Source organism: Nannospalax galili, unplaced genomic scaffold (genome assembly GCF_000622305.1).
Source record: "Nannospalax galili isolate Female #2095 unplaced genomic scaffold, S.galili_v1.0 scaffold799, whole genome shotgun sequence".
Classification (NCBI taxonomy): domain Eukaryota; kingdom Metazoa; phylum Chordata; class Mammalia; order Rodentia; family Spalacidae; genus Nannospalax; species Nannospalax galili.
In genome coordinates this window covers 1,151,744-1,157,491 of record NW_008343085.1, presented here as the reverse complement: position 1 = coordinate 1,157,491, position 5,748 = coordinate 1,151,744, and the positions used below count along the sequence as shown (strand labels likewise).

The 5,748-nt window shown below is 41.9% G+C and overlaps 1 pseudogene; it reads left to right on the top strand.

The window, feature by feature from the left end:
• The window catches only part of LOC103738934, an 18,944-nt pseudogene that overhangs the window by 2,805 nt on the left and 10,391 nt on the right, over positions 1-5,748 (top strand).

Sequence of the window (5,748 nt, the reverse complement as noted above, 5' to 3'; positions counted from 1 at the left end):
ATTGGACTTAAGGCCCACTCAATGGGAGGGAACTCAAGTGTGGTACTGTAAACACAGCCAGCTACACATGGCTGGAGATGGCATATAGTCTCTAGAGGAAAATCCTACTTTTGTCATATCACTAGACCAACATAATTTCCTACTATGTTCGAAGTACATATCCTTATTTTTACACACAAGTGTACCTCTCATCACTCATCAAAGAAGCTTCTTTTTGCAAGAGATGGAAACTATTATGTACTTCCACAACTGGTCAAACTCAGAGAATAAATGTCTCTGAGAAGCCCATCCTTCAGTGACACATCTACAATACAACCTCTGCATCTAAGTCTCGGGAACATAGCAGAACACAGAAGAAAAGAATATTGATGCATCTCTCAACTCTCACCTAAGTAGCTTTACATGGTAATCAACCCAGAAAGCCACAGCTGGCCAAACTGCAGAGAAGAAGAGACTGTAGAATGCTCGTCCCTCATAGGGCTCCTGTATCAAACCTCTGCCACTGAAGGCTCCGATATCATTACAGAAGAGCTGGGAAAAAGGCCATGCAACCTGAGATGGTGGATGACCACAAGGAAACAGTTTTCCAGACAGCTGGGAAGTCACACAAATGAGCTCAGAGCAATGGTGACAGCATTCCCAAGACCCATGAAAGCTCAGGACAGACAAAAAAGTGAGGAAGTAGGTAATAACCGCAACCTTAGCAACAGACAGCTGCTGGGAATGGGACAGTCCATTTTCTTTAAGGGTGTGATGCTCAGTTGGCTAACACAACTCCAGTGGACAGACCCAACCCAAAGGGCATTTAGGAACATAAACTGGCTCAAGGGGCCTTAATGTATGAAATTGGGTGGAAGTGGCCAATGAGAGGGGCACAGACAGGAGATCAGATCTGAATATGGTCAAAATATCATTGAACAAAATTAACAAAAATTCTATTTAAAAAATTTAAATAAATAAACAAAAGTAAAAAGAGAAGAAATGTGTGCACATAGCTTTGGTTTCTACATATTGGTTAAAAAATATCATTTCTGGGCTGGATTGGACTCTTCCACAGTGCCATCATGGAGAATGGGGTTTCCTTGCTACCCACCCTTATCTCCCCCTCTTCTCAGGTTGTTTCTACAGTGGATACCCTCAACCATCCCTGCCCAGTCCCTGAAGCCTCAACTCTCACCTTCTGATACTTTTCTGTGTTCGATTCAGATAAAAATTATTTCTTGTTCAGGAGTTCTAAAGAGGATCTGGTCCCTTTCCAGTTGGCATCTGACTTCTTTGGATGTGAGCAGGTAGACTCAGAGACCCTGGTGCACTACCTGAGAAGTAAGAGTGAAGAGAGTTTGGCTATTAACAAGATTGGGAGAACTTAGTAGCTTGGAGTACAAGGGACAACAGGATATAGGAAGCCTAGTACTTACTACTCTGAACCAATTACCTTATTTCTATGGCTGGCTGTCATTATTTTAGCCATTTAGTCATGGGTACAAAGAGCACAAAAACAGGCTAATCCGGGTGGGATGTCTGGAGATGCATGTGAATACCCTGGGATGAACTAAGAAGGGTGGAGTTAACATATTGGCATGGGAATATGTATGTGATTGACCTTCATGTTGACCTTGAATGTCCCTTGGGTCTTCAAGATCATCCCTGCTGTGGTAGGTGGGGAGTTTATACCAAGGTATCCCAGGAACTGTTGTCCTCTGCTGATTTTTTACCCAGTTCCCCACAATACTGGTGTCAACACTGAGCCGTACAGCTGCACCATCTCCATCACTGGTGCCGCTCCAAATCCCTTGGAGTCTGGGGGCTCATCTGGTAGGTGGTGGGATCTCAGAAATTCATTGGTCCAGCTCCATGCCACCACACACTGAAAACTGCTTCCTGACTGCCAGGCCACAGTGTTTGTTCAAACTACAAAGGAAACAAGAAGGACTTTGCAGGCTGTTCTGAAGAGCACAGTAGAACACAGGTGATGATATTTCTTAGGTCGTGCACCAATGAGAGGGCCTCCATTATCCCACTCAGACAGCAATCTGCAGAAATAAAGTCTTGGGTATGTGTTTCCGGTGGGATTACCTGAAGCTTTGCCCTCACTTCTTTTGACTTTTCCTACCCCAGGTCCCATCTCACCACCTGAGGCTGCTGCCTCCTGTTAAGGAGCCTGGCTAACCTTAGCCTTCCTAGTCCTCCTATGATAGATGTTGTCTGCTGAGCGTGTTGACCTTGATGGAGGAGTACGTAGGAGATCTTGAAGACCCCAATACTCTTCAATAAAGTTCTAGGGCATGATGAGGAAAATTCATGTTCGTAATCCTTGAACTCCAAATTGCACTTTTTCAGCATGAGTACATCTGTAAAGATCTCTCAGGTCTTGAGCTCTAGATGAACAGTAGAGCAGATGCATCATATGCATGATTCCTCTCATTCAATGCCTGGATTGCCATCAATCAAACAAATAAACAACAACAAAAACCAAAGGGGCCTGATTCCTCAGAGGTAACTCATAGCTATGGGTTCCAGGTGAGCTGTCTGGTATTTGGGTCCATACTAATGTGATCAAAGGGACTTAAAAGGACAATTTTTTGTTCTTTACGCTCCAAGGTCGACTAAGTCCTAGGAGACTATGGGGCACCTCTCAAAATGTCCTGTAACTGTGATGAGTCATCTATCCTCTCATTCAGGGAGGTCATGGAGACCCCACTAGAGGGACTCAAACCAGTGTCCAGTCTACAAAGAGAACGGTCAATACAGAGGAAAGTTTCCTCCATGCTTCCAAGCAAAGCCGTGGTCAAGCAGGACCTTCTGACTTATCCTCACATAGACAGAACTGGTAAAAGGAAAGCTAAACGGGCCAGAGCCCCCACCCCCCAAAAAAGCTGGAGTCATCCCTGAGGATCATATCCTCAACTGACCTTGAAAAAGCCTTGGTTAATTTGGGCCTACTGTATGCTCTTAAATATCCAAGAGAAAAATATAACCAAAAATTAAAATGATCAATGTGTTTCTTTTAGAGTCTAAGGAATTGTACTTCCCAGACATTAGGCTTAAGTTTATATAAAATATTATTTTAGACATTTATTTTTCACTAATGATTTTGTTATTAACAAAATACTACTTAAATGTAACATTTCAAATCTTGGCCTAATTCAACACTGCAGTGCTAACCTACAGCAAAGAGAAACAAGCCCGCTATTGTTGTAAACCATTGTACCACTTAGTCAATTGTCTCCAAAGATCCTTTAAAGAATGTGTGAACACTTTTATCTAGAATACCGCCTAAGACCAAGTCCACCCCAAAAACCCCTACCCACTAATCTTGCAAGACAGCAGGAAGTAGCCAGAGAGAGAAATGTGTCCCCACTCCTTTTTTTTATATATTCAGGGTCGAATGAAGGAAAGTGGCACAACATAGGACCCCTGACCATGGAACATATGGTCCCCTGACCACTCAGTTCTCTACTAGGGACTTCCTCTTTTCCCCTGCCTGAGTGTCCAGACAGGTCACATGGACAAGTCCCAAGAGAAACCACAAGAATGGCCAAAAGCAAATGTCTCCTGCAGCCCGTCTCCCCTGCAGCAGCTGTGCCCCCCAATTCCCCTTGTAGTTTCTGCCCCTATATAAGACTCTGACAAGCCCCTATGTCCCTTGCAGTAGCTTCCATCCTGCAGAAATGCTGCTGCCCCTCACTGTGCTAAAGAAACACAGTCTTGTTTCCTGAGAACAGAGGTGGTTTCTTACTTTCTCTCCTCTAGTTCCTGTATTCTGTGTTCCAAAATCCAACACATTCTACATGCTGCCAACACTGCCTGAGCTCTGTCTTCCTTCACATACTCAATAAATTCCCTAATAAGAACAATTTGCATGTTAGAGCCTCAGTAAATGCAACTGTTCACTGGACTTAGATCCCTTCATCTTTTCCTTATTTCTCTCTCTGTGTCTCTCTCTCTCTCTGTCTGTCTGTCTCTCTGTCTCTCTCTCATCTTCTCCAAATTCCAGACTCTTTCAAGTAAATCAGAAACTCTGGAGAATGCTGACCACACCAGGGGTGGGTGAATATCAAAATTCATGTTCATCTCTCAGGAGGTCCCAAGTTTTCTCATATTTATAAGTGGTTTATAGGCAACTATCCTTAGATTCTTTTTATATTGTATATGTATACATTGAGAGAAACTTCCATGGTAAGTTTCCACATGGATCTTTCAAAAAGATTTTAGTGTTAGTTATCCCTTCTTGTAGTCTGTCTTATGCCCTACTCTCCCCTTCCCCACCCCATTAAACTCACTCTGTCTATTATTCCCCTATCCCATTTATATTGCTGCATTCTAACTCCTCTCCAGTGAACAATACACCATAGCACCTTATTAATTTCTTAATCTCTATGGATTTTCCAATTAAAACACACCTATCTAAAGACTGAAAGCTAGCATCCACTTATATGAAAAGAGGACACACAATGGTTGTCATCCTGGTCTGAATTACCTCACTAAGGATTATTTCATTAATAATAATTACCTCACTAATTATTTCAAGGTTTATTCATTTACTTGTTCATTTCATAATTTAATTTTCTTAACAGAAGAGTAATATTGTGTAACTATACCATGGTTTAATTATCCATTAGTCAGCTTCCGTTTCCTGTCTATTGTGTTAGGCCAGCAATGAACATGGATGAACAGGTATCTGTAATAAGATATAGACTCATTTGGGTATATGCCCAAGAGTGGTATGGCTGGATCATGTGGGAGATCTATTTTTAGCTTTTTGAGGAATCTCCACACTGATTTGCATAGCGGCTTCCCCAGTTTATAGTCCCACCAGCAGTGACTAAGTGTCCCCTTTCCCAACACTCTTGTCAGCATTTGTCATGATATGTTTTGTGGGCCTTAGCCAATCTGAGTAGGGTAGGATGAACTCTCAAAGTAATTTCACTTTGCATTTCCCTGATGACTAAAGATGTTAAATATTTTTAAAGTATATATTTAGTCATTAGTGTTTCATCATTTGAGAATTTATTTGTTTAGTGCCTTGCTCCATTTTTTTGTATTTTTAAAAATTTTTGTGTATTTCATATACAACATCTTAATTATCTTTATATCCCTTTCCCCATAGGAACCCTCGCATAGCCCCTCTGCTGGATTTCATACATTCTGTCATAAAGAAGTTTCTTTTGCTACAGATAGCATCTATTACAGAGTTCCACAACGGGTCACATGCAGAAATTTTCTGTGAATTACCTAACCCTAAGTGACACATCTACAATGGAACCTCTACATCCAAGCCTCACAGAACATAGTGGAATGAGGGTTAAAGAAAATACCAGTGTGGGGCTGGAGAGATGGCTCAGCAGTTAAGAGCAATGACTGCTCTTGCAGAGGACCCGGGTTCGATTCCCAGAAACCACATGGTGCCTACAAACTATCCTTAACTCCAGTTCCAGGGCAATCCAAAGCCCTCTCTGACTTCCGCGGCATTACACAACATGGGTGCACTCACATAGATGCAGGCAATACACTCATACACATAAAATTTAAAAATGATAAATAAAATATTTTTTAAAAAGAAAATACTAATGCATCTCTCAACTCTCATCAATGAAGCTCCTTCATGCTCTTTCAGGGAAATGGACCCAAAAGCCCACAAACAGAAAAAAAGCATAGAGAATAAGAGTCTGTGGAATGTGGGTCCTTGGACAGGACTCCTATATTAAACTTCACCCACCCATGGCTAAGAGACCATTATGGAAGAGA